Raw genomic sequence first — 11,745 nt, forward strand, 5'->3', positions numbered from 1 at the left:
GGATCTTCAAGAATCATAATTAAATATCCCACAAATCAGCGCGCACAAATCCAAAGCAAATCTGAAGTATTTTTGAAGAGATTTGGAGAAGATATGTAGCAGCATTATGTGCTGTCCCTGATCAGCGTTGCAGCAAATAAGGAAAGAATCTTCAATCAGCGCTGTAGCAAAACAGAGTTGTATCCTCAATTATATATGTAGCAAATAAGGAAAGAATCTTCAGTGCTGCAGCAAAACAGAGTTGTATCCTCAATCATATCTGCAGCAAATAAGGAAAGAATCTTCAGTGCTGCAGCAAAACAGAGTTGTATCCTCAATCATATCTGCAGCAAATAAGGAAAGAATCTTCAGTGCTGCAGCAAAACAGAGTTGTATCCTCAATCATATCTACAGCAAATAAAGAAAGAATCTTCAGGGCTACAGCAAAACAGAGCAGATTTGAACATGATTTGTAATGGACTTGAAGAGCTAATTGGAGCCCAATTCATCAAAGTCTATAAAAAGAGGAAGCCTACACACATCAAACAGGTTGGAGAGCCTCTCTTTGAGGCTGGTCACCCTCTCTTTTAGAGAGAGAAAGTGGGGGGAAACACTTAGAAGAGATTTTGAGGGTTTGTTGAGAGAGATCCAACAGATCAAAGGGTGAGGCTAGGGTTTGATAAAGAGATCATTAAATTCGGTGGATCCCTGCATTATTCCGGTGGCTGAGATATGGTGGATGGTAGCGGAGCTCATGGTTGCTGCTACAGCAACGTCCCTGCTTTCTTTGCTTTAGCTTTATAAAATCCTTTTCTTTCTTTGTTGTTTCTTTCCACCCAAGTATGAGCTAAATTGTTATGATTGGGTGATAGAGTACCCTTATTGTGATGTAATCAGTTTGCCTAAACTTTGCTATATGATTGTCCTTTTAGTTGTTTAATAAAGTGCTTAAATTATCTTTATTCTTGTTAACTTATCGAGAGAGAGCTGCAAGATACTTAGGGTTTGGGCTATAGAGATATAGGTGAACTCAGAAAGTTATTAAGCATTGTGGTTTAACTAATTTAATTGGTTAATTGTGGGTAGAGAGATCATTTACACCACAAAATCATATGGAACTTGAACTTAATGGATTCATAACTATGTTGGCCATAGAGATATGGGAACTAGTATACATGTATTGTTGGTGAGAGCCCTTGCATGCATTAGTGTTCTGATTACTGTATGAATGATTGCTATAGCATTGTGACTGCATTCTGGTGAAATTGCAATATTGGGGAAATTGATCCTAATCTACTTTGTTACTTGACTTATCTGTTCTTGAGTGCACTCTTAGTTTTTTTTTTTTTACTTTGCTTTTAGTTATTAGTCAGTAGTTAATATTAGTTTAGTTCTTAGTTCTTAATTTACAAAACTTTCATAAATATTGTTACTTTTATTGCTTCACATTGATCCCAACTTTATAGTTTTCTTCGTGGGAACGATATCTGGACTCACACATCCACTTTATTACTTGTTGACACGTGCACTTGCGTAATGTGTGATTGATAAAAGGGGTACACAATTGCACAACAGTTTCCCTGGTTCGGGTTTGCTGCGTTCACGGGGTTGGGCCTTTCATGATTTTTCGCATGGGGAACCCAGTTCGGCAGAATCAGGTTTCGAGTTCCTTCTCGGCCATTGGCAGGTTGGCCTTCAATTTCTGTTGCTCTTGGTCCAGTCAGCTGTGTTAAGCGTTGTTTCAGGTCTCGCATTCCCCTATTATTTTCCTCCCTATTGCCCGAAAATCCTGCTTCCGTTGCAGGTTATTACGAGTTTCCAATTCTGAGATTCGTTCCATGATCGCATCGAATGCATTATTAGCCAACCGAGTATCCGGATCGGCCGATTAAGCAATACGCGCAGCAAGATCTCCTGGGTGTTGGGAGGGGTTGTTCCTTATTGGAGCCGTGACTGCATCAGCCCCCCTGTCTCGACGCGCTGGAGTAGACGCGGTGTCTGAGATGTCGTCCTCAACCTGGATGTGGTCATAGTCCACGTTCTTTCCTATCTGGTTCTGAGGTTGATTTACCTCTTCCAAGACTGGATCCAACGGTTGATTCTGGTTCTGGGGTGGCTGCTGGCTACTGGTCCTCGTCTGGATTGCCATCTTTTGTCAGGTTGGTGGGGACTTCCAATTCAATGAAGATGAATTCCCCACAAACGGCGCCAACGTTCTGTCCTTGAGACAGAGATGTCCAGCCCAATAGGCTGGTATGTTTATCTTGGATCTAGTGCCATTTCCAAGGTATCTATGGATGAGATACCCTTGAGTCAAGCAGATCACTGTACATAGAATACTATAACGGCGTTAGCCAAGGGTGTGTGTGTGTATACGCACAGTGACAACATAATAGTAAGAGAGAAAGCGTAACGTACCTTTAGGATTTACCTTGTATTTATAGAGGTTACCTATGGGTAGCGTGGATGGGCCTTTGGTGCCTCTGGTGATGGCACTGGCCTGCTTGCTATGCTGTCGTATTAGGATTAGTATCCTTGATGGATATCTATCCCTTGTTAATATCAATCTGTATCTTAGATTGCCCCTTGTTGGGCTTACCACTTTATGGGCCCATTATACGGGTCCATAACATTATCGATTTTAGAAATTTATAAAATGAAATGATTTTTTTTAAACATAATGAAATGAAATTTTAAACACTCATACTATTAACTTCGTTAAAAATTGATCTACATCCATTTAGGTCCAACTCATAAATTGCTTAAGACTTAAGAGGTCCAATGAACAAGATTTAAAGGTTGAGGAAATTGCTTTGAGTCATCTTGCTTACAGCTACAATTAATAGTAGCAACATAAGACTTTATGGGTGTGTTTGGTATAAGGGTATTTGAAAGATTACTGATAAATCTTCTATGGTAAACGTAAATTGTCATGTTTGATAGAAATAAACAAATCCAATTCCCGGATATCCTTAAATTACCAGTAATATCATTTACAAAGAAAATTCACTGTTCTGATTACCAAAAATAATATGGTAACCATGATTCCAACGTGAAGGGAAAGGAGAACAACAATTTTTGAGACAAAAACAACAATCTTTACCCAATATTCCTGATAATATTTTGACGAACCAAACACCTTTTTCGTAACATTTCGGGTAAACTCAATTTCTATTACATTCCCAGCAATCGCGATATCCGGATACTAAAAATTTTCTCTTGTACCAAACACACCCTATAGCTATTCTAATAGTCAATAGCTGAAGGTTAAGGACATTATTACAGCTATACCTAAAAGTTATATCCCACAACTAGACATATCGCTCATGGAATAGATGGCAGAAACCAATTCATCCCTTCAATGTAATTAAATGTTATTGTACTGATACAGCATAAATATGACAACCAACTACTATATAATATAGGCTTGAAATCTAGGTATGATCATCTTATCTATCTTTACCGAAGTTTATTGATCAAATACTGATTTGAGAGTCAAAGTGTGTACCACCCACAATTGTCCCAGCCAAATAAGATCATCTAACATTATTCATCTATCTTGCAGAAGTATCTTGCTTCAACACTATTCCAGCGATGACTTAGACTGCTATTGGACTAAGCTAAACCGTGTATGGTCTAGTCCCACATTTTCTGGACAAATCAAAACTTAATTCAAAGTCTTTGTTTCACCTTCTAAAACTTTAAAGTCGATAATAACGGTCTAAAATTAACTACCAGACTTATAAAGAATAGAACTTCATCAACTTCACAACACTTGATGAACAACACCGTCAATCCATCAAAAGAAGCCAAATGGCTTCTGGAGAGAAAGACATTTGTGTGAACTTTATCTCAATTGCTGCTACGATCAGAGGGTTGATCTCAACACAAGAGTTTTAAGCTAAGTTTCCTTTACTTATCTTTATCTCAACTCCAAATATTTGCAGATTTAATAAATAAATAAATAATAAATAAAAATGATGAAAGGGTAAGCAAAATATGCAACTACACCTACAATATGCATAATTTCTTTCTTTTTATTGTCTTGGCAGTGGTTGCTTTAATTCTCATATTGAGAATGTTGGTTTCTAAAGTGATTTCATGTGAACAAGAGAATATACTACACAACTAGGTTTGAATTTAATCTATTTTCATGATAGAGCCTTGAGAAGGTGTGAAAATTTGCATGTGTCAAAAATATGGACAAGAGGATCATATCATGCATGTAAGACTAGTTCTAAACACAATCATGTCATTTCTTTGTGTTAAAATTTCTTGTACGAAATTTCTTTATCAAAGCTTAGGCCATTGGAGTTTCTTGATCAAAAATATGGGGGTAAGTGTTTCTTTCTCCAAAAATATGTTTAGCTACAAAATTGGATACCCTTTTTTATCTTTTCTTGAAGTATATGCAAAATATTGTCTATTCTACGAAACTGAGACTATCTACAGTTACTTGTTCCCTTTATGTTTAATTTCTTAAAATATTTAAGTTGGTGACTTTAAAATTTTTGTCATTATTGGCTATTAACTTATAAGTATTCAAAAAAGGGTATAAATAATTAAAAGATTTATAACTAATTTTGTCATCAATGTAGTCGTGCTTAATATAATTGCACAGGTGTGAAGTAGTACTTCGGTCTAGCTTCTGAATCAATTTATTTCTGCCATATGTGCTACCATACTACCTAAGATTGTTATTCAACATGTTTTATTTAATACATGTGTGGCTTTAATTAAATCTTGTTTCCGAAGTGGTTTTCTTCTTAAGAATTTTTTTGTTAAGTATCTGATTTCAGAGAAGTACGACAAGGTGGCTGAATATTACAAGAAACAGGAGAGGCTCCTTGAAGGATATAATGGCATGGATAGTGTTCAGGAACTTGGAACACCAACCAATTGCACCACAACTCCAACGTCAGAAAATGAAAGTTGTTGGGTAACCAGCCAACATGGGAAATTTGGCAGCCTCCTCAACTTACAACACCTCAAAGTCTCGACATTACTAAATTTTATCCACACTTCAAGTATTATGGGGGAGTAATTTATGTTAGCTCATAAAAGGTAATGGAGTATCTACATGAAACAACTTTCATCCTATCCGGATCTAAGTCACCTATGTGTCATCTTGGCTATTAGCATGCATCTTAACTACAAGGAAGAATGACTTCTTAACGGTGTATATGGGTTCTTGCTAAAACCTATCTTAATTATTATTATCTTTCAATAAATTCCCTGGCAATTAGCAGAGCTTGCATGTTTTATATTTTTCAGGGTGCAAGACATCTTTCGGGTTCATAATTCAAAGACAAAGCAATCATAATTCGGCTAGGAAAATTAAAAGTCCCTTATCGCCAAAATTTTGGCCTCTTGGGCACCCATCTTTTTCCTACTTGGAGGTGGAAAAATTGAAAGTCCCTTATCGCCAAAATTTTGGCCTATTGGGCACCCGCCTTTTTCCTACTCGGAGATAGAAAAATTGAAATTCCCTTGCCGCCAAAATTTTGGCCTCTTGGGCACACGTCTTTTTCCTACTCAGAGGTGGGAAAATTTAAAGTCCCTTCTCGTTAAAATTTTGGCCTCTTGGGCACCCATCCTTTTCCTACTCTGAGGCGGGAAAATTGAAGTCACTTGTCACCAAACTTAGCCCATTGGGCACCCTTCTTTTCCCTAGTCGAAATCGGGAAATTTAATAAACTTATTGCCTAGAAAATGCAACAAAGCAATCAAGCATATCAAACTCGGATAATAGCTTAAGAATAGTCTATTAAAATAGAAAGGTGTTCAAGTCGATATCTCCGACCAACAAACAAAAGAAACAAGCAAAAGAAAAGTATTGCTTGATACATCACCTGGGTTCAACAATGGACTACAAGCATCAAGTCTTGTGCCATTCCGAGGCCATGAGCACTCGCGTCCCTAAGGAGTCCGGGCACATAAGTCCTTATGACTCATTATGAACCTAACCAGCGTTCAAGACATCATCATATAGGATTCTCACACCCTACTCAGCTACACAATAAAAAATCATTTAACTTATTGCAGGACTGAGCTGACAATCCGAGATATCACCTCTGACTTCAAACTCGAAAGCAAGTACAAACCCGAAGACGACTACAAGCAACACGACAAAGCAACCGGGAACCCGGAAGCAATCACAAGCTAGATTTTTTCGGCATTCATATCCTTTTGCACGACCTTAAACGTTATTTGATAGATACGGGGCTTTACTTTTACCCTGACATTCTGACTGTGCGCAATGCCTAGCTATGGGGCTTATGGTATGGACCACTTAAGTGATTCCCACTTCCTATTCCCACTACATGAAATACCTCACTTCCCCACTCTCTCTCAACTTCCAACCACTAAGCCACCTACAACCACCCATTATAGGCACAACCTTCTTAACTGCTTATAGGGATGTGCATGGGTCGAACCGGACCGAATTTTTTGAAAAATCGAACCGAATCGGTTTAAATGGTTCGGTTCGAAAGTGGTTCAGTTCGGAAATAGTTCGGTTCGGTTCAGTTCCGAACCGGTTCGGGTCGACCCTATTTTGAAAAAAAAAAATTAAAAATATAGTTATAAAAATCAATTTGGTTCGGTTTGAAAACGGTTCGATTCGGTTCAAAATGGTTCGGTTCTTAAAGTGGTACTAAAAATCGATTCGGTTCATGAATTGGTTCTTTAAAAACCAATTCGATTAATGAACTGGTTTTTAAAAACCGATTATTTTAAAGGCGATTTGGTTTGGTTCATGGTTCGATTCAATTTTTGGTTATTTTGCATATCCCTTCAACTATATATGGCCCCCTATAGCAAAGGAGGCCAGAGATTTTTCAGTTATCTCAATACTCATAAGTTTTGGCACCATATCTACGGCCTACACACTTCCATTGTCATTCATTTCTACCATATGCTCCTTAGATATAATTATTAGCATCATTGCTGGATATTGATATTATTTTTATTTTTTTTGAATACTGGATATTGATATTCACCGCCAAACAATTACAAAGAAAAAAGGGTTATTAAAAAAACACTTTCGAGATATTTGTTCACGTCAAGATATTCTAAATTATTGATGATATTTGTTCATGGACACATATAATCATCCTTATAGATTATTGAAGATTATGGGATATACTCATTAAAAGGTAAACACCTTTATAAACAAATAGTTAAAATTCACACTTAATTTTTATAAAAACCGTTGTCTTCTTACTGTTAGGATGCATACATGTCACTCCCTGACTCATTCTCTACAGACAACTAATTATCAGATTCTACATTAATTAAGAGATTTGCTTTGATCGAACAATGCTAATCTCTCAAAGGAAAATATATAATTTTTTAAAACAAAGGGAGGGATAGTATAATTCTTTTATATATATATATATATATATATATATATATATATATATATATATATCAGAAGAATATTTCTGCAGTTAATGCAGATAAGTTATCTGCATTTATTTCCAAAACGACGTCGTTTTGGGATTGAAAGATTAGAAAATTACAATTATAAAGACTATAATAACTCTGAAATAAATTAAAATTACAAAAATATCATGATTTCCGCCCCAAAACGATGTCGTATTGGGCTTACTGCAGATAACTTATCTGCAGAAAAAATGAACCCTATATATATATGGAAAAAATATTTCTCAAGTTGCTTGAGATACGTTTATCTCCGGCCACCCCAAAACTACGTCGTTTTGTTTATTTATTTCCTTATATTAATTGATTCACCTTTGAATGGTTATGATTTCCTTTTTCTCTCTCTTTCTTTATCATCATTGATCTATCTTTGTACGGTTATGATTTAGTAGCCGGAGATAACATTGTCTCAAGTAGCTTGAGAAACGATAAGCCACACACACACATATATATATATATATATATATTTCTTCGGCAACTTAAGATAAGTTTATTTCCGGCCACCCCAAAACTACGTCGTTTTGTTTATTTATTTCCTTATATTAATTTATTCACTTGAATGGTTATGATTCTCATTTTCTCTCTCATCCTTCATCATCATTGATCCATCTTTGTACGCAGGGGCGGAGCCAGGGGGAGGTTAGGGTGGGCGACCGCCCCCCAACAAAAAAAAGAAAAAAAATTGATGCAGTTGTAGACTAGACGTGGTATTGTTGTTATTGTTAAATATGCTTCTTGTGGAAGTTCTGGTTTGAGATCCAAGTTGAAACCTACCTCCACTTCACCTAATGTGTGTGTTATGTGTACCCTTTTCTGTATTTTTTTTTTCATTTGCTATGTTTTGGTTAATGAAAGCTTTCACCTTTTTGGGGCAACTTAGTTGCAGTCTTTTATTTATTTAAAAAAAATTATAGTTAAAAGCATTGTTTTAGTTAATGTTAACGTCGAATGAAGGCACTATCCTTTTTTTTTAATTATTGCTTCGAACTGCTTTTTATGTCCATTAGACCCGACCAATAGTGTATTTTTTCAGTCTTTGAAATGTTGTTAAATGTTAATATTTTGGTAAGAAATTACCTAAATGAGTTCCATGAATGTATGAGGTCAATTGGTAGAGAAAATATTGATATTATGCAATACAAAAAATTAATTTTCGCCCCCCTTCCCCTACTCCGCCACTGTTTGTACGGTTATGATTTAGTAGTCGAAAATAAATTTATCTCAAGTTGCCGGAAAAATATTTTTCCATATATATATGGTAGGAAAGTATAGTTATAATTTATGAGAGTAATGTTTCTTATGTTATAGGAGATAAATTTATTTTACACATACATAAAAGTATGTGAAATCCATGTGGGATCATGAAAGAGAAAATAGACAAAAAGAAAACATAGGTCCCATATATTTTTATGTGTGTGTATAAGATAAAATTATCTCCTGAGAAAAACTAAACCAATAATTTATCCTTAAAAAAATGTGAAATGCCAAATCATAATTTGAGACTTTGTGTTACGAAAAAATAATAATAATTTGATACTTTGGCGTCAATAATTGCTATGTTGGTAAGGTAAGCAACTAAGCAGTAAGTACGTATGCATCGATGGAAATGAATGGCAGCTGAAGGGAAGGAAATAGTAAGTTGAGCAGATGCATTGCATGGTTTCCCCACCACCTACTTTGATGCTCCAATTTTCTTGATCAAATGGCCTTGTTATCTCAACATGTGGGATTTATATCTTACTGAAAACTCCTCATCAGTGTCAGGGTCTTCTGATCACAATTTAAAAGCCTATCCATAATAGAGGTCAAATAGAACACAATAATGCAATTTGGTATAAAAGAATTATTTGACTTGATTATAGATCTGCCTTGTTTTTTCGTGATTGGAATGTCATGTCTCTATAAAAATAGAGAAAAATTATATTTATAACTTTTTTTTTCTTACAAAATAAAAAAATTGGGTAAGAGCTTTTGTGAAAATATATGCTGATTGATGTTCGAAATGCATGTGAGCAGTTTCAATAGTTTTGGAGAGAAATTGATCATGAATGAAATGACAATCTAATTCAATATGCTTTATGCGCTCATGAAAAATTGGCTTTGTTGCAACCTTAAGAGTGGCTTGGTTGTCGTAATAAAGCTTCATATGTTGAGGATGAACAATTGAACATTGCCTAAAAAATGAGAAAGGATTTTAACCATAATATTTATGAAATAGTTGTTGCCATGGACAAGATACTCTGCTTTAGTAGAGAGGATCACGACATGGTGACATTTCTTACATTTTCTAAGAGTGATAAAAAAATCAATTTTTTTTAAAAGTATCAATTCAACCTAAAAACTTAAATTATTAAATAAATATCATATTCATACTTTTGCTGAAACTCAGAATGAAAAGAAACCACTTCATCAATTGATTTCTCAACCTTAAACAACAGATTTTTTGTAAATTCGATCAGATATGTTAAGATAAATGAGATGGGGGCATATCATGCAAATCTATTCTGGGATGTCCAGGCGAGGGACCATTTTTGGAGCCATGCGCAATTGAAAGTAACCACTTTGGACTTTCCTTTTAGGTCATCATCATATTAATATCACAAATAAGACAAAGCTAAGAGTATAAATTGAATATCACTTATAATTGTGACAAGGAATTTGAAGAAAGCGATTGCTTTGGCTACCGAGTCGGGTTGGCACAATTGATATTCATTTAAGAGTAAATACTATTTTTGGTCTCTAATAAAAAATACGGTCTCCACTTTAGTATCTTACAAAAAAAAAATTAGTCAGTTGGTCCCTAACAACCCGTTTAGTTCAAATCGTGGTCCCTCACAATTTCAAAAAAGATCCATATTAGTCCCTCAAAAGAACTAAAATGGGTCCACTTTGAATTTGTTAGGAACCAGCTGACTAATTTTTTTTGTAAGGGATTAAAGTGGTGACCGTGTTTTTTGTTAGGGACCCAAAATGATATTTACTCTTCATTTAATGACACTAATCTTTTGATTAAATTAGGTTAATCGGATCATGTATACACTCTAAGTAGGCTTAATTAGTAACTTCAGGGAAATGTTCTTGAATAACACGGCTTTTAGCAAGGTTAATTAGTTTCTTAATGATCAAATCAAAATATTAAAATTAAGTCCATAGCTGTTATCAACTGTTAATCTTCTTATTTTCTCTCTCTACCTCTTTTTCATCTCCTCTATATTTAGAACCTGTAGAACCATCTGCTAGCATTTAAAAAATAACTGTAATTAAATCAGTACTTTTCGTTAGCAAAAACAATAACAAAGCATTATTAAACCATCATATTTTAATCAAAAGTCGTAAACTACCTATAATATAGTGGATGAATTGGATTGGAGAATATCCAAATCTATCAAGACAATAGATTACTCTATTCAATGTTGTGTTGAGACAACTCAATTTGGTGTTTTTAACCACTTCGTTGTTTCTTACTCGATTTGGCCAAGTAAAATAATTTCTTCAAAATTGTCATCACATACATCAACCCTAATTATTTAGGATAATTTCTGGATATACCCACAAATTTTAATTCTTTGAGCTACTTATGGAATTAATCTCGAATTGAGACTTAATCACAGTTAAAACTCGTCGTCTCTCTCCAAAGATGTATTTGGTAGAAATCGAATACAGATTCTCTCCTCATCTACTTAACCTGTGTTACCAACTGAGCTATATTCATTGGATCATCATATGTATGCTTTGTAAACATAAAAAAAATTGTATAAGTAGCGTAACTCAGTGTCATTTGGTGATTGAGTCTCTAGTAAGAAAATTTTATGGGTAGTACTAAAGATTCATTGCATTGAAATTAAAAAAAATAAATGATTCACCTGATTATGTCTATTCTGGTCACTTCTCTATTATTAATGTCACTCGGAATGGACCAATAACTTGGTGCATTTCAGGTGTTGTGGAATGATACTCCTTACCACATGGCATGGACCAGAATTATAACTTAGAACAAAGACTCTTTTCTGTCATCTTGCAACCTAAATCCAAAACACGTTGAGTTCAATTTGACTAGATGTTAATAACCTTTAGGTCACTATCTCAAAAGCTAGCTCAAAGGGTGAGAGTGTCCAAAGCCTTATAAACCTCACATTAGTTACCCATACAACCAATCTGAGACTATATTTCTCAACACGCCCCCTCACACGAGAGCCCACTGGGCTTGAAGGGTGGACAGCATACAAGTCCACCTACATGTGAAAATTCCACTACAAAGAAAGTGGGAGGCGGTGAGATTTCGAACGCTGATACCATGTTAAGAACCTTTAGGTCACCACCCAA

Source organism: Gastrolobium bilobum, unplaced genomic scaffold (assembly GCF_033153095.1).
Source record: "Gastrolobium bilobum isolate Gb01-03AN ecotype WA unplaced genomic scaffold, APGP_CSIRO_Gbil_v1 utg15846, whole genome shotgun sequence".
Classification (NCBI taxonomy): Eukaryota; Viridiplantae; Streptophyta; class Magnoliopsida; order Fabales; family Fabaceae; genus Gastrolobium; species Gastrolobium bilobum.